Below are 19,300 nucleotides of genomic sequence, written 5' to 3' on the forward strand. Positions count from 1 at the left end.
AATTAAAAAAAAAAGAAAGAAAATGTCACTTCTCTCGGAAAAAAAAAAAGAAATCACACTATGAGAAACTCACAGGTCCTTTTAAAATTGTAAATTTTATTTTATTTTATTTTGTTTTATTTTATTTTATTTTGAGATAGAGTCTAGCTCTGTCACCCAGGCTGGAGTGCAATGGCACAATGGCTCACTGCAACCTCTGCCTCTAGATTTCAAGAAATTCTCCTGCCTCAGCCTCTGGAGTAGCTGGGATTACAGGTAGCACCTGCCGCCATGCCAGGCTCATTTTTGTATTTTTAGTAGAGACGGGATTTCGCCATGTTGGCCAGGTTGGTCTCGAACTCCTTATCTCAAGTGATCCACCCACCTCTGCCTCCCAAACTGCTGGGATTACAGGCGTGAGCCACCTCGCCCGGCCTGTAAATCTTCTTATGCTTAGAAGCACAGACTAAAGCTTAGAATAGGGATTCAAGCAGAGGTGGGATGATAGCTTCTCTGAGAAGTCCTAAATAATGTTCACATATCAGCTGGTGAGAGCCCTGGCTGCTCACCCCAGTCTGTGACTGGTAGATTGACACACAAATAATTTTTCACAACCACATTTCAAATTCTTTCCTAGGATTTCTGTAGCTTTCTACTGACTGGCCAGATCTACAGCTCAATTCCCCTGCGCCTTTCTAAGAAAGGGTTCACATTTTCCTGCTGAGTGGATTTGGGGTGTGTAGGTTGAAGAGAAGGCATGAGTTTGAGGAATGTGGCAGACACTGCTAATTATTCATCAATATCCATCTCCAGGTTTTTATTGAATAATAAAACTCTGAAGTTTTTGCTGGGTCCATGGCTGTCCAGCTAAACTTGCATTCAGCTGGACATTCTTGCATCTGAATGTGGCCGTGTGACTACGTTCTCCTAATGAAAGGTGAGTGGAAATGATACATCTTATGCCAGGGTAGATCATGCACATGTACTCTTCTGACCCTTCCTGCTCCACTCTCCCCAGCTCTCACTGACTGGACATGGCATAAGCTGGAACATGCACTTTGAATCCAGACATGGAAGACACATATTGAGGGTGGCAGTGGTGCACTATCAAGTCCAGGGCCTCTAACTGTTGTGTTACAGAGAAATAAACTTCTATCATGGTTAATCCGTTGTGCTTAAGAGTCTCTTTGATACAGCAGCTTAGTCTGCACCCTAAGCAATACAGGAGGGATAATAATACGGTCGTCTTTAAAACCGGCAAAACTAACTGGCCCAAATGAGTATGCTCTTGGCCAGGTTTGTGGAAGCAGTGCTATCAGTGGAAGAAAGATTTGCCCGTCTGGACTTTGAGTTAACAACCTACCTATATCCTCCCTTGGCCACTGCCACATATTCACAGTTTCCACATGACTTGACGTTGCTCATGCTACATGGCCACTAACAACAGACCGTTCTCACCAGAGGAACCAAGTCAGTTAGTGACACTGAATGAGAGGAGCTGACATTCCAGGAGCCAGAATATGAGTCCTTGGAGACCCTAATAAGTGGAAACCTGTTTATTGCTTTTCAACTCTAAAATTTAATGCTTCTTGAGTTTCTTAGCTGATACTCTGCTCACATCTTGTTTCCTACTACAGAAGAAAAGTTGTTTTCTAGGCTGTAGTTTCACAAAAACCATTTCTCCTTAGACATAGAGGAAAGTAGAAGAGAGCAACTCAGGAGGACACAGATTTCTTTCACTTGAACACACCATCTCCATGGGGGAGTCCCCTTACAAAGCAGGATTTTCAGATTAGGTTTTTGAGATGGCCCAGAGTTTTCTTTAGAAATGGAAATACAATTGTATTGCAAGAAACATTTAAATTAACTCAACTAAAGTTGTAGGCTTTGGTGGCAAGGGAGCAGATATTTGAAAATGAGATCTCCTGAAATCTGAGGCCAGAAAATGGAGTTTCTGTAGATGGTAGACCCAGTAGGAACTGGGCTCAGTGAGTGCTTCTAGATTCAGGGTGGTTCCAGGACTCTCATTAGCAGATACACCCGGGCCTTCATTCTACTGTTCACTATTTACCTAACTAGGTGACTCCTATAGGAATGCCATTGGGTTTTGTCCATCTGTCAATGAACTTGGCCTCTCAATATACCAATTCTCAGTTCCTTTTAACAAAAGATTAGGAGCACAGGCAGTTCCCAGGGAAAGCAGACTAAGGGTGAACGAGGAATCCCAAAACAAGCCCACTGTCCCAGTGTCTGGAGGACAATACAGATGCCTGAAATTTTCAGGACAAGTTAGAGGCAGAGGGCTGGATTCTTGAGCTGTTTTCTAGTTCTGTAATAAATACCTTTGACCAAGGTCATCTAAGCTAAGACATCTTAATTCATCTATTTATTTATTCATTCAAACATTCATTTAATAAACATTTATGAGCACTTACTCTGGGCTATGGACTAGGAAAACAGAGTTAAATAAAAAAAGGATCTTTTTCCTTCAGATGCTCACAGGCAAACACATAAACAGTTACTTCCCAGAGACCTTCAATACTTGAGAAAATCAGGGGAAGAAGGTCACATCAAGCTCAAAATGTGAATTTAAAAATAACTAGTTGAAATATAGTTTAAAATGGTTTTAATGTAAACTGATGTTTAAACTAAATGTGAACTCATTTACATAAGCAAACTTATTTGCAGAAAAAACCTTGCACGTCTCTAAAGGAGGTTAGCCAACAGTCAATCCGAATGTGCCAGTGTGATCTTGCTTTTTAGCTAGTGCCTCCTCATGGCAGAGGGTGTCTGCCATGCCACCCAGTATGTCACCATTGCTAAGGGTCTCAAATGCCAGTTTCTTAATCCCCTGCCTCATTTGATATTGTTTAATCTCCAAAATATGAATCAAAGATACCATCTGCTCCAACAGTGTCAAAGAAATATTTTCCTTGTCCACCACAGATCAATCCAGACGGTTTTGTTTGTCCATTGCCAATGGCACTAAACTGGCACTGCCTTATCAAGGTTGTTATAAGAGGATCTATTTAATGGTCTTGCCTTTTTTTATCAGTCAGCTTCATCAATTCACTGAGAATGCAAAATAAATTAATTCACCTTTTATTTTACCTTAAACCACTTACATTTGTATATGTGTAATTTAATTTGTTTGGATTTGGTTTTATATTCTACCCCTTTTACACATTTTTCAAAGTTTTTATAACATATAAAATATTGTGTAGGCGAGGTCAGGAGATGGAGACCATCTTGGCTAACACGGTGAAACCCCGTCTCTACTAAAAATACAAAAAATTAGCTGGGCGTGGTGGCGGGCACCTGTAGTCCCAGCTACTCAGTAGGCTGAGGCAGGAGAATGGTGTGAACTTGGGAGGCAGAGCTTGCAGTGAGTTGAGATCACGCCACTGCACTCCAGCCTGGCTGACAGAGCAAGACTCCGTCTCCAAAACAAAAAAAAAAATTAATTAAAAAAATAAAAAAATAAATTTTAAAAAAATGTGTAGAGTTTTTTTTTTTTTTTTCCATTTCAATGTCTTAGTTATTGGGTAGCCTCATTGTTACCCATATGTTATTTAAACATGTAACTATTCACTAACACTGCACTATTAAATTTTATACAAGTGACTGCCAGTGATGTACTTGCACATTTAATGGGAAAGATTTGGCAGGGGCGGGTAATGGCTATGTTACAGTGAATACCTTACCACCTTATAGTTCCAAACAAGAGAAGTCTACACAGTCTTGGTAACTATAATATTTTTTATAAGTATATTTAAAAACACAATCTACAAACTGTTCAGTGCAAACCTAGATAATCAAAAATAGATTACATGTGTATGATAAAACATGTACTAAGTATATTTCCAGAATGAAGGAGGGGATGCAGTGTCACAGGGAATGTGGGATTAGGTAGGATACTGTAGGGAAAGGTGGGTGTTGAGGAAAAACTTCACAGAAGTAACTGTCATGATATGACTATTAATGGAAATGAAACAGAAACTATACTTTCTTAAAGCTGAGGTAGGGAGGGTATAAGATTGCCTAATTGCCCCATAACATTTCAGACCTCTTGCAAAGCAGAGATGTTTTCCTCATAATCAGTGTAAGCTCAGGCTATCTCCACACCCATCATCTGATAGGCAGTGGAATGTGTCCTGCTGTTTTAAGGAGTATTCAAGACAAGATAATTCTATAAACTCTTCCTCCAGCCTGTTACCTCTCAAAAACACCTAAAAGCATTATAATAACTCGTGGGCCTTCAACAAAACAATTCCAAAGGTCCATTTAGCCAATTCACTTTTATCATCTTCCAATATAACCAACTAATGTGTTATCCATAAAAGCAGCATCTTTAAGCCTCCAATTTAACTGAGATACACATTAAAAAAAAAAAAAGTTACAAGTCAAAATACTGTTGGTTTCTTTTAATTAAAAAATAATACAGAAAATAGCCCAGTTAAGATTTGCTTTCCAAATAACTGAGGAGAAAATGACAAAGCAAAAAGAAAACAACCATCCTTTGCAACACTTTGAAAAGCCCATTCTTTGCAATACTTTTTCTCATTTAGGTCACCATCTCTGATTTTAAGTCATCTCTAACTTAAATTGCCTTGCTTTTAAAACAAACACTTTCCAAGCAGAGCATTTTACTTCTTCATGCACCTGTGAACAGATGCAATGCAAAGAGAAACACAACAACATAACAGCTATTTATCCCCCTTCTTCTTTCCCAAGACACTGTAATGACCTGGATGTAAGAGGCAATGAAGAAAAGCCCCCTTTCTCTCAATCTCTCTCTCTCTCTCTCTCTCTCTCTCTCTCTCTCTCTCTCTCTCTTTTCTCCTTTCTCTCTCTCTCTCTCTCTTCCTTTGTCCCTCTCTCTCTCTCTCTCTTCCTTTCTCTCTCTCTCTTACTTTCGCGCGCGTGCTCTCTCTCTCTCTCTCTCTGTCTCTCTCTCTCTCTTCCTCTCTCCCTCCCTCCCTCTTCCTCCGTGGTATCTTTAAAGACTTCCCTTAGAACTAATATGGGACTTATTTGATGATGAATTTGCATGTCGACCGGCAGCCAATGTAGCAGCCCTCAGATTAGGGACATTCCGCTGCACACTAAAAGGCACAAAGAACAAGAAGTGCATTTCCATCTGCCCTTCCTTTCCAATCAGTGCATTCCCAGCCGTGTCTATTGATGAGTACTTGGAACAATACCAAAATGCAGTGTAAGATCAATCCTGCTGTTTACTTCGCTGAGCTAAAGGAACAAAGAACAGAAGAAAGGCCCTAAACCCAGCCATCGTCAAGGAGCGGGGTGAAGGATGAAAATGGGTCTGATGGGCAGTTGAACAGAGTAAACGTATTTGGAGAAGCAGCAGCTCCAGCTGAGATAAAACCAATGATGATTTGTATTTTATACTGTATCTTCAGGGGATAAAAGCACTTCTATCAGACAGCCTTGCAGGCAAACTTGAAACACTGCAGTAAAGGGCTATGTTCTTTGCCAGGGAGAGAATAAAAACTCCCATAATTGCTGAGGAGTGTTAAATATCTGATTGTACATGCCTCTCTCCTCCCATGGTGAGGCAACTCAACCAGGCCCTCCTTTTAACTTCCTCGGCCCCCGCTAACCCAACAGTTGGCTGGGCCCTGCTGTCAACAAAGCAACAGGATACTGGGTTTTACTTGGATAAATACCAGTAATTGTAATTTGTGGGATTATTCCTCTTTAAAGTTATTTCAAATGGGAAGCGCAGTAATTTCATTGCTGCCAAAATAAGGGTTGAGGTTGAGTGGAGGTGGGATGGGGAGAGATGAGAGTGGAGAGGCAGAGTTCATGTTCAAATACAAATATTTTGAGAAAGAGAAGCCAGAGCAACAAGGCCATGGCAGCGAAGTAGGAATTTCCTCTTTCTGAATAAAGAGCAGATGCAGCCCATTGCTCTGTCACTCTGTCATTGCTCCTCATGGCACTGGCCAAGCGCAACAAAGGTGCACCCCAGTGAAGGACCTGAGGAAGGAAAAGGCCAGAAATGCACAATGGCGGTGTCCCCACAGTTCTTCCAGAGCTAGACACAACTCATCCCTTAGCCTCACAACTCAAGTGTAGTCCGAGGACCAGCAGCATAGCACCACCTGAAAGCTGATGAAACACAGAATCCCAGGCCCTCCCCCAGACCTGCTGATTGCTAATCTCAGGACGCAGGGCTCAGGTAACCTGATGCTCAGTAAGGTTCAGAACCACAGCCTTATATTAGCCCCCAGAAACCTTCCCTGACTCCTCCATCACTCAGCAAACCCTCCCTTGCCAGAAGCCTATATCTCTTATTGCTGTACCAGGCACAAGACATTGATATATGCCTTCACATATAGTAGGGGTTCAACAAATATGTTGACTTGCTTTGCCTTGTTACTGTTTTCATGTGCATTTATGTGCTCTGACTCACCCATCAGATGTCAAGTTTTTGAGGACAGGAACCCTCCTGGTTTTCCTTGAAACCTTCCCAATGCCTGGCATACACTGGTGCTCATTAATTGTTCAGGGGTTGACCTGTGCATTGGGACTTCCCATTCTACTGGAGGATATTAAAGTAAAGTAGATGGTGTTGAGTGGGTTCTTCACTGTAAAGGAGAGGTCAGCATTTTCATACTTGAGTTACTCTGACAAAAGAACGTGACAGCTTAAACTGAGAACAACTGGGCTCTATCTTCAAGTAACTCCATTTCTCCATTTGCAAAGTAGGCATGGAAAATTATAAACATGTGATTAATATTTTGCAGAGATATTAACAATTCATTGCAAAATAGGTATCCTTTGGGTGGGGAAGAAGTACTGAGTAGATGCAGTCTAGCATATCTATGAATTTTTAAAAAGTCAAATGTGTCCTTTTAACCTAGCTTTTTATGAGAAAGCCTATCACTGAGTTCCAGACATTATATAGAGGTGCTCAAATTTAATCCTCAGACAACTAAGCTAGTTCGATATAATTTACCCTAAAGCGACTTACGGAAACTAAGGCTCAAATAGATAAATAATTTGCCCAAGGCCACCAAGTTGAGAGAGCAGATTCTAGTACAGGTAGATTCCAGAGCCCATTCCTGCTCTCACTCCACACTGGAGGAAGGAAAAAAGAGGAATTAAATGATACATCGAAACGCAACCTGCAGGTTCTTCTGTGCACCTACAGGGAATGGAAGTGCAAGCAACAGACAGTAAGGACCTGAGTTTATCTACCAGAAGACAGATACACTCAATGTATGCTACTTTGTAATTATATAGGTAGGTGAAAGAAATATCAGAGCACAAGACTATGTCTATATAATGTCAAATAGCTGGATTTTTAAAATAAGAAGATTCCTCCATCTATTTATAAATTATATTCAAATATTTATAAATACTAGGTCCCGGAATTTTCCACTTTTTTCTCATATGTTTGAGAGACATACAGACACAATTTAAACATCCCAAACTTCTGAAGGAGATTTTCCTCCAAAGAACTTGACATTAACCAAAAAAACACATCAAGAACCTAAAATGTTTCTTATTGTTCATATTATCTGAGCCTAGAAAACACACTAGACACCATACAGAACATTAAGAGAGACTCAATTTCAGTTGAGAGGGCTCATAATATAAATAGAAAGACACAAGCTAAATTAAATAGACACAGTCTAAATTAGATAAACAAGATCATCAGAGTTCTGATTCCTTCCCAGCAGGGATTGTGGCAGAGGAAGTTTTTCAAGAGATTCTAATACATGGAAAGGTCCTCATTTCCCAGGTCAATAGGTCATTTTGCTACATTTTACTGTGCAGCCACTATGTCCAAGCACTGACCTGGGTTTTTTTCTGAATGAGTCTCCAGTAGTTAAAAATAACATTGACTTCATAAGGGGAGCAGAGGTGTTAAGGATGAGACTTTTACAGTTAATCAATCTGTTTCATAAAAGTTGGGGTTTTGTAGGAAATTTCCACATGATTGGAAAGTCTCAGTTATCATTCAGTCGGCTCCACAAGGTACAGTGCCCTGCCTTGGGTTCTTCCCTCAAAGAGTCTGCCTGGTACCGATGGAACAAGGCCTCCGTACATTCTTCCCAGAATCAGGAAGGTGTGGCTGCCTGCATCCCAGACATGTTCCGAAGTGGCTTTAGTAATGGAAATAAGACAATAGCATCTTGTAATTGTAGAGTAGTGTAACACTGTTGCTTCTTTCTTAGGTATCAAAGCCTCTGAATAGACTTTTCCAGAAAGACCTAAGGTGCAGAATGTTTGGGTGGCTTGTTCAAGATCATATGTCAAATTCTTGCAGAAGCAGGACTGAGACTAGCACTGGACACTTGGCCCACAGCTCCTTCCTCTATTTTGCCCCAAAAGTGTGTCCCATTCTAGGGCTGGCAGAGAGAAATATAAGGTCAGCACAAATGTGAGCCACATATGTCACTTTAAATTTTCTAGTGGCCACATTTTAAAGTGTAAAGTGAAAAAAATAAACCTGGTTTTAATCATAGATATTATTTAACCTAATATATCCAAAATATCATCATTTCAACATGTAATCGATATTAAAAATTATTAATGAAATATTTTACTTTTTTTTCCTACAAAGTCTTCAAAATCCCTTGTGTATTTCACGCTTTCAGCCCATCTCAGTTTGGACTATCCCATTTCAAGGGCTCCACAGCCACATGTGGCTACTTATTGACAGCACAGCCTCACAGTGTCTGCCTGAAATATTTCAACAGGAAAGCCCTGCCAAGTCCAGCCCTGGGGCAGACAGCTCCTTTGCAGTCAGGACTGTTGAAGTGAGACCCACATCACAGCTATTGGAAGTAAGAGAAAGGTTTCCAGGCAGCCTCCAGCCCTGCAGAGGCTCCCATCCCTGATATAAAACCCCAGAAGCCTATTAACCCCTCCACTCCCTACAGTGCCAAGAAGACAGCACTTTCACACAACCTCCTGCAAGCCTTTGTGGGGTGGGGTGGGGGGGATCATAGAGGAGAGCTGCTTTACGCATTCTTGCAGATTATTATTTTATTAAGAAAAATAAAGAAAGCACATTTGGTGTTTTAGCAAATATCTACTGAGTGACGACTGTGCATCAAGCATTGAGCTATGTTGTGGAAATACAGTGCCAAGAAATCAATAAGCTCCTCATGGAGCTAACTTGCTAGTGGAAATGACCTGAGAAATAAACAAACACACATGCACAAATAAATATAGTCTGTGATAACTCCTACAAAGGAAATAAACAGGATAAAGAGAGAGTAGCATTTTGTGAATGTCCACAACACACTGCACTAGTCTCCTTTTCCTGTGGTAGTACTAACAATGGCCACCGTTAATTTGTGCTTAAAGCATATCAGGAAATATGCGAGGTTATTTATATCACCTCTTACTCTTACGATGACCGTGCAAGGCAAATCTTACACAATTATATCTTTGAGCATTGGGATAAATGCCCAATGCTCAAAGAGGTAATTGCCTAACATCACACCACTAGTAGGTGGAACAACCAGGATCCAAGCTCAGATAAGACATCACCATTCTCTCTTCTCTACCATGTGATGTCCATGTTTATATGACATGGATTTGTTGAATAGCAAAAAGGAATAGAAACTACACCAACCCTGTGTGGGCCAGTAAGGGTCTTTACTTTAAGGACTGAACTTCAAGCCATTGAAAAATAGGATTTCTAAGAAGCCCTGAGATGAGGACATCAATTCAAACATCAGGGTGTGGTGTGTTATGGATAACCAATAGGCTGCATCTCCCAGCTCAACTCTTGAGGCTGCCTGGGAATGGTGAGGCTACATCTGGACTCAAGGCTAAGTAGGCCATAATCAATTAGTTCTGTCTGCCATGGCTGGGGACAAGTAGAAGGGACACTCTTGCTATGAATCCATCACCCCTACGTCTGACTCAAGACTATCATGGACTTAGGAGCAAATCCCTGGATCCTGTACTGCCTAAGAAATGGATCCATCCCAAAATAACACTTGGTTCAATGTGAGTCAAAGTCAATGAGATCTGTCTGCCCTGGCATACAGGAGGGTGTACATAGACCCAAGATGCTCAGAGGACCCAAGGCAAACCCATGGGCCCTGGACTGCCTACAGGTTGGATCCAGCCCCAGATCACGCTTGGCTAACACTTTATCAAAACCCCAGTGAGGCAAGTTTAGTAGCTGACAACAAAACTATGCTGTGGTAATAATGTATTTGTAATTTACCAATGATTTATTTACTATTAAATTACTTACATGTAAACCGTTTTTAATCTGCATCAAAGTGTATATTTAGCCATTTTCCACTAATCATTTTGTTGTATTTTTAAAAACCTCAAGTTAAAAGAATTTCTTTCAGGTTATATAAGCACAAATACCTAACCAAGCAGAACCAATAGGTGTTTTCTATCCTAACTCTGATGTCCCTAATGGATAGGCCTGAAAAACATCATTTTATCAGCTGAATGTCAAAACTGGACACCAATTTGGAATGAACAATGGTACCAGAACCATTTTTCTCCCCCAGGGACTGGCTTTCATAAAACACATGTCCAAGAAAGGCAGAGAAGGATTTCCAAACATGAGAGGGATGGCACCTAACACAGCAGCACCCCCTAGGCAGCGTTTCTTCCTCCCACTATTTTCACTAATCCCGGAAAATGGTTATATTACCTTTCAATGGCAAAGAGACCCCCTCAAAATCTTCTGAAACTCCCACCTCCCCACCTTAAACCCTGATATTACTGTGTTTTCCACAACAGTCAGTCACAGGGGACGTGAAAATCTCTGTCTCTTCCGATCATGGCACAGTCACAGGGGGACATAATCTTTGGATGAGAAAACTTCCTCTTCAAACAAAGGAATATTTCTCCCTGTGCGGTGGGAGACATTTAGCCCTTCTAATATCCCCTGTTGTGGAAGGTGAGCCTTCCAGACTATAGTGATGGGGATAATTACAAGGGGATTTGCAGTCAGGGACTGCAGGTAGGAAGGAGGAAGGGAGGAAAAGAAGCAAGAATTTCAACTGCTTTTTCATGTACATGAGGCATATTCATGCTCAAAATGAGCATTGCTTCCTTATCCCTGACTTCTCTCTGAAATAAAGTCTTCTCCATTGTAAAAGATTCTTGTAAAATAGTTCCCACAGTCAGAAATGTTGATATTTCTGAAAGCTTTTAGCACTTCTTGGCTTGACACGCAAAAGTACAATTGCCAGGCAGATATTCTCACAGCCTCTGCCATCTTTATTGCACATTGTGATGTAAACAGTAAAGTTACAAGTTGACAGTCATTTTACAGCTAAAGCCGGTTATTTAAAAAATTGTTTTAAAGCAGAGAGCCTACTGTTTGGAGAGTCCAGGCAATGACCAGTCCATCTGCTTCAACAACCAGGCCACTCAGAAGCTTCATTCAAGGGCAAAACATCGAAAAGGAGAGAGATGTAAAAGGCAAAAAAGACAGATGACTACTGTCCAAGGTGAGTGTCTCTATGGACACGCATGTTTCCAGTTCAGTGATCTGAGCTGAAACCAGGACATGGGCTATCCTAAACAGCTTGTACAAAGCCATCTGCTCCAGTGAGCAAAGGGACACCCTGCCCTTGCCTAAGTGCATGGGGAAATCTTGTCAACTTCTCCACCACCTGGAACTTCTGTAGTGCCTGGGTTGATCATATGCCTATGTCCCATCCATGAAAGGGGTGAAAATGTGTTACTGGAACACTTCACAATTGACCTAACACTAGATGTACTTCAAAGTGCATTCAAAATCTCCATATTCCTTTATTTTGGTTGATGGTTGGTTGGTTGGTTGGTCAGATGGTCAATTAAATTCACCTTCTTTTCCATCCTTGTAACCAGATGTCAAGGCCTTCCATGGGAAAAAGCCACAAGAATAGATGATTCCTCAAAGAATGGTATATCAGGATTTATTATTTCAGACATAAAGCAATGTTGAGTCATAAGATGTAATGTTTTGTTCATTACTCAGAATAGCTGCAATTGGCATCTTTTCTCAGGAAAAATAAAATCCTCCCTGAGCCCTCCATGATGCAGGGGGGTTTAGACCTCTTTCCCTGCATGCCCAGAACACTGCACTTCCAACATATTAGTTGAGTAATCCTCACAAAGTGACCAGGAAAGAAGAAAAACTGTCATGGGACGTTTGCTATTGTATTGCACATTTTAAGATACATTTCACTTCTTGTAGCTCCGTTTTTCAAATATTATTCACAGACACACACACACACATTATTTAACAACATAAATAATATGTACCTTCAGTTACCTCTGACTGGTGTGCACATGCTGAAGAACAAAGTCTCTCATGCACGCAATTCATTTCTACCATGCAGATGGAGAATCTCAGCACGAGGGGCATTAAAAGACTTACCCAAAGATGAACAGGTAGTTCCAGCACTCAGGCTAAACTTCACCAAAATGTTTGAACTTGCAAGTAAAGGAAGGAAGAAAGGATACAAAAAGAGAAAGGAAGATAAAGGAGAGAAGAAGATAAAGAAAGAAGAATGCTTCTCAGTACCTTACAGACTTTTCCCATTCCTGTCTTCCTTTTTTTCTGCATAAGTCACTGAAAACATAGGCAGGGACAGGGCCCGGGGGAGATCATGGACAGAAGAGTTCATAGCTACCCTCCTTTCACCACATGACCTTCCCTTCTACCAGTGTTCCTCCTACCAAACCTTTCTTTCTTCCCTTTGTTTCTCACACGCTCTCTCTCTCTCTCCCACTCTCTCAAATATTTCTTCTTGTGTCTACTACCCTCTTTCCTCTCCCCACATTTACTTCCCTTCATACCCAATTTCCAAAATTAGTTGCTTTTTCTAAACCAAGCACTGAACCTGGACCTAAAGTAATCTTAAGAATTGCCAATTCCTCTGTAGACTTTCTCCTTCTTCACATCCCCAGTTTCCCCACCCCATCTCCCACTCCACTCCCATGATAAGGTATCCTAAATTTCTGTGGACTGAAAGTCACCTACTTCCCTCCCAAGATCCTACATGTGCTCAAGCCAGGCCCCACCATCACTCAGCACAGATGCTCCCAGACAAGTATGGTAAACACACACTCGGATCAAAGATGCTATTAATAATAATACAATTAAACAGGCCCTGGCAGGCTGGGGTTAATCTGTAAACACGCATGCTTATCACACATGAAGCCCATAATACACGGATGAGGGAGAGTTTTAATTCTCCAACTCGCTAGCACTCATTTATATTCCAAAGTCTCTACCTCTCTCCCGACAGAATCATTCAACACAATAGGATTTTCTCTGCTCAAACCCACCTTCACTTTAAAAGAACGAAAAAGGATGGGCTTAGCTCCTGTCGCTGGCATAAAGGCTTTTTCCCTTTGACAACTGGCCCAGGGATCTGCGGCTTCATCTCTTCATCTTTTTTTTTTTTTTTTTTTTTTTTCTGTATGCACTTTCGCAAAACCCGGAGTCTTTATTGTAAGTGATATGAAATTCTATTGAATTCACATTGACCTGGTGTTGAATGGCTTTGCAAGCTGAAATGATGGGATATGAATTTTTGACCAGTCTGGGCTAAAATGAGCTGGCAACCCTGGAGAAGTAATACAGAGGCCGATCTGTGTTACCTCGGGCTTCACTTCAGTAGAAGCTGCTTCTGCATGGCAGTAAAGGCTGTGACGGGAGCTTGGCTCAACAGTGGTCACACCTGGAAGCAGCCGCCCATAGCTCTCCTGCCAGCTAGGGGCACCAGGGAAGATATGTGTGTGTGACGTCAGTCGGAGGCAAAAGGTCACGCCAGTCAGTCAAGCAACCTAGAGCTGAACACACTGAGGGCTCCATGCCCTCTGCTACCAAATCCTACCCTGGAACCTCCCTGAACTCAGGCAGAAACAGCATCCTTAAAGGGCCCATCTGTTTCCTCATAAAAGTCATCATTTGCAGAAAAAAAAAAAAAGTCTATGTGGGATGTCCCAACACCAACCTTAAGTTACCCAGAAACGTTCCCTGCCTTATTCTGCTGTTTCCCAATCTTGAATGTGCATAACTTCAAGGTGGTTTCCCTCATCTGAAGTATATTGAAAGTTTTTAGATAAAATTCTCAAGACAAACCTCCTTCCATTTCTCATCATTTTTGAAAGTTTTCTGCACCACATTTACGAGGAAATGGAGAGTAAATTATGCTAAGATTAAACAAAGGATTACTAATAGTGTGTCCTTCAAAAGAGTAAGTGGTACTATTAATATATGGGATATAGGACAAAAATATTGAGGCCACCTGATTTACTAGGGACCTGCTTAGCTTTAAAGAAGTAGTAGACCCAGGGATTTTAAAGTAAGTATTCTGCTTTGTATGTAGAAAAAATTTTTGCTGCATCAAACCACATTTTCTTACCCAGTCCAATCCAGCCATTCTTGTCCAGATGTCACCTCAGACCTTCAAGGACTTACACTATTGCCTTCTGTATTCCTTCTCCAAACATGCCTTACATGAATGCAATCTAGAAATAGATTCACTCCCCAGGGGTGACCACTGCCTGTGTGAAACAGTGGCCATTTCTGGAGATGAAATATAATTTCAGCTGCTATGTTCCTAGGCATGCCAATTTTTCATTCATTCATTCATTTATTCAACTAATAGGTATGGAACCTCTATTCTCTACCAGGTCTGTTGGTAGGTGACTGGGATACAGAGGTAAACAAGAGCAACCTGTCTCTCTTCCTGTGAAGCTGATATTCATACACAAGTGAACAGATATAATTGCAGGTTAGGAAAAATGGCATGAAAAGACAAAGAAGGTCAAGAATAACTTCTACCAGGTAGGAATAACTGAACTTGGTGACGGCCTCTCCAAGGAGGTAACATTTAAGCTGAGACTAAAAGGATGAGAAAAAAACTCACAATGCTAAAAGTGGGGGTATTAACTTCCACTTACATTTAAGGAGAGGAAAGAACAAGTGCAAAAGCCCTGAGGTTGGAAAGAATTTGGTGGGGTCAGATATTAAAAGATGCTTGACTTGTTGCCTAGTGCATAGACATCGAGAGATAATGGTACAGGGTGAGACTGTGTCCATTAACCTATCTTGAGTGTACCCAATTCCCTGCTTGCTCCCCCTTTGGAAGGAAATATGTTTTAGAATACAAGTAAGTAAGAGGAAGAAGTAAGAAAGGAATGCACAGAGATAGCCTTGAATCTGCTCTAATTTATAAGCAAAAAGCAATCACAAACTTTGACCCTTTAACTAATATGAGTGATAAAGTGTTAGTGGCATCCCTCAGTCCTGAACATACCACACCATCATCTAGTGACCATGATTGAAAAAGCTGAGGCTCAGAGCACAAGTCTGGAGTCCTGCAAGTCCATCTTCTAATCCTGCTCCACGGCACTTATCCTCTCTGAGATTTGGTCTCTCACTCACACATGATGAGATCTACTAATGGAACTGATCTAAGAAGGCACGTCTTCACCAAATGGTACATAGTAGTAATCCTCTGGATATTTACATAAAAGTCACTAACTAATTGGTACTTCATCAAATAAATAACTTCTTAATCTATCCAACCCACTTGCCCAGCAAACACAAAAACAAGGGCTCTATGGCAACGCTCTCTGATAGAAAACAATGCAAACCACAAATGTGAGCCACCTGTGAAATTGTACATTTTCTAGTAGCCAAATTAGAAAAAAGTAAAAGAAAAATTAGTTTTAATAAAATGTTTAACTCAATATATCAAAGACATTATCCTTTCAACATGTAATCAATATTTTTTACATTACTGAAATATTTTACATTCCTTTTTTGTAGTTTTTGAAATTGACTGTGTATTCCATACTTATAGCAAATCTCAACTCAAATTAGCCACATTTCAAGTGCTTAATAGCCACATGTTGCTATTGGCAACTGCATTAGATGACACAGCTCTACAGAGGTGATTAGATTTTTAGACATTTGGACTCCATGAGATATCTTTAATATAACTACAAGATTAATGAAAGTTAAGAAAAAACAAGGCAATAAAGATAAAGCCAATTCCCTGCTTCAGAAGGCCTATTCTGGCTTCTAAGAGTGGATGAAACTGTCAAGTCTCCCACCTCCCTGAACTATCTGTGGAACATACCTTTATTCATTCATTCAACAAACATTCATTGAGCACCTCCTACTGTCCAGGTAGCAGGTGTTAGGGGTATAGACACGAGCAAACATCATTCCTGCCCAGAAGATATTCAATATTTGGATGAGAATCTTTCAATCCATTGCGTAGTCAGCAGAACCTCAGGATTTCTCCCTCCCCAGCTGGAATTTGGGAGAAATAAATTCTGGTTTTGACTCCTCTGCTAACAAACTAAGTATCCCTGAGAAAGCATTTTCCGCATACAGGCTTTTGCCTCCATATCTGTAATATGTGTGAATTGATCGGAATAATGACAAAGTCTGCTTTCAGTCAGAGACCGCAACTTCAGCCCAAACCTCGTTACCCTGTGGCTTGTCCCAGTCATGTGCGGGAAGACGGAAGAACAAGCTGAAGAGACCCGTCCCCGCCTTACCCAGAAGAAAATGCAACTTCACTGGCTTCTGCAACTCATCACTCCTGGCCTTTTGTGGTTGCAAGAATGGTCTAACTTTGTTTTGCTCTCCTTTGTTTTAATTACATTCAAAATTAGCAAAACAATTTCCGTGATCCACCTTGAAGAATAATTGGCCCATTTGGTACATCTCACTGTGTGGTGAGAGCCCCCGCTGTCATCACAACAGAGCCTTACACACATTCTGCTCCCAGGTAGATGATGTCTAAGAAACCCAGAGAGCTCATCTAGCCCATCATTAACCTCATTTTGAGACAACCCCAGAGGCAGTCCTTTTGCCACCGGCACAGCCGGCTGTCAATTGTGTCAAGCCAGTAACATATTAGTTAGCAGGGGAGCAATCCAAAGAGGTAGCCATAGATCCAAATGCCTAAAAGGTATTCTGGAATGCGGTAATTATGTCCTGCAGCTGCCGAGGGGGTCCTCTGTGAGTTCATAGATAGTAGTTGTACCATGGAAAGAAGAGGATGGATAATAGCATCCAGGCTGTTAATAATAAACAACAGGTCTTGGTTCTAATTCACCAAAACAGTCCTCAAAACTCAAGTCATGATTCATCTTCAAGTTCGTACGACTGTTTCCAGGAGACTCTGATTCCATGAACGTGGGTGTTGTGTATTTGTGTCCCAGAAGGGAGGTATAGGGAAAAGTGGGTAAAGTTAAAAACAAATGAAAGGAGAATTTTAAAAAATAATAATATATCCCAGGTTTTATTAACCATTCTGTGGCTCGATTTTTACAAGCAAAGATGTGCTAACTTTGCTAACCATGATTTTTTTAATGGGCAATTTTTCATATTTTACCCCAGAATAGATTTTGCTCAGTTTGTTTTTAGTAAACTGGAATAACAGGATATCAAATGACCCAAAATTGCAAGTTAGTGGGATCACTGGACATGAGTGGAACCAAGGCCTTTAGGATATCCAAACATTTGGGTGAGGCCAACAACTTTCCCCTTTCAAGAAAGCCCAGTTGCATCATTCACTGAAACCCACATACCTAGGCAATCTCCATTTCTATCAGTGCCCACTATCGAGCTCATCTTTCAGAGCTGCAAGCAGTAGTCTGTTTTTAGGCTCTGCAGGTTATGCTCTCCCACCCACCCCAAAAAGACTTAGGTCTGAGGCACAGAAGTGCCTCATTAGCAGTCATTGCTGATTGATTGTGGTAATGCTCTCACTGAGCAGACTCAGCCTCAGATTCATTCTTAACCCAGAGCCCTAGGCATCACCTGCCTATTGATCAGAGTTGACATGCATTCTGGCCTAGAGTCTCTCATGAATTATAAATTGACCATATGTATTAATTTCCCATGGCTGCTGTAGCAAATTACCACGATCTTTGTGGCTTAAAACAATAGAAATTTATTATCTCTCAGTTCTGGAGGTGAAGAATCTAAAATGGGTCCACAGGGCTGCATTCTATCTGGAGGAAATAGGAAAGAAATTGTTTGCTTAACTTCACCTTCTAGAGGCTGCCTGCATTCCTTGGCTTGTGGCCTCTTCCTTCTCTTCAAAGCTGGGTGGAGAATAACATCTTCACTCCTCTCTGATTTCTACTTTTATCCTTGTATCTTCTCTCTCTGACACTGATCTTCCTGCCTTCCTTTCATAAGGACCTTGGCGATTATATTGGGCTTATCCTAATCATCCAGCATAACCTCCCTACTGCAAGATCCTTAATTTAATCATATCTGTAGTCTTTCTTGCCCTGTAAGATAACATATTCACAGGTTCCAGGGATTAGGATGTGAATATCTTTGGAGGGACGTAACTCAGCCTGCCACACCACGACTTATAGAAAATCCCCTTGTAGAACTACAGAAGAGGTCTATTGTTAAGATTTATCTATAGTATCTGAGTACATAGCAATATGAGCTGAGAGACTGATTCACTACAATTATTCATGTACAATGGTTATCCTTTGACCAAAATCAGTGTCAAAATATAGCTCTGGATCAATCCACCAAATACACCATTAAAAAGCCAATTTTTTTTTACCTCCAAGATATTAAGTTTGACATCATTTGCCCTTTGTCTGTTATAATAGTATGTCTTATATTAGTATAATTATTCTATTAATGTACAGCATTTTAAAAGTAAATTGTAACTGAAGTATCACTGAATGTCTTGTCTTTTAGGGTTTCAGTAACTACATAACAATTTGTCAAGACCTAAGGCAAAAAGAATGCAGCCCTTACTGTGCCCCTCTCTTGTTTAGGTTTATATTAAGAGTCCTATTTTTATTACATGTAATGGAGGTCAGCTTCATTACTGCCAATCTGCAAGCTGCTACAGTCACTCTGGGAGACATTAGCCTGTCACCACTGAACCAGCTGGGTCACAGAATTCTGCAATAGGTCTCTCACTTTTTAGCTTGAAGAACAAAAAAATTAACCACAGAGAGCATAGCATTACTTGACTTTCAACACCACCCGCAGGATGGTGGCAGTGATAAATTGGCATCATCCAATGCCTGCAGATGTACAATACCATGACCAGAGGCTGCATCCCTGTGGCAGACCCAATAAAACTTTCCACAGACACACCTACCACTAAACTTGGCATGGAGTTAAAGTGCTCTCTAAGAAGATGCTTACTGAGCGAAACTAATATTATATGAAGAGATTTGTCCAATATTCCACTGTGAGAAAATGATGCCACTTTTGTTTAACATGCGTATAAATAATTAGAAAGAAAAGAGAAGAAAGAAAGGAAAGAAGGGCGAGGGAGGGAGGGAGGGAGGGAGG

The sequence above is a fragment of the Rhinopithecus bieti genome, unplaced genomic scaffold, assembly GCF_001698545.2.
Source record: "Rhinopithecus bieti isolate Rb0 unplaced genomic scaffold, ASM169854v2 scaffold_19018, whole genome shotgun sequence".
Taxonomy (NCBI): Eukaryota; Metazoa; Chordata; class Mammalia; order Primates; family Cercopithecidae; genus Rhinopithecus; species Rhinopithecus bieti.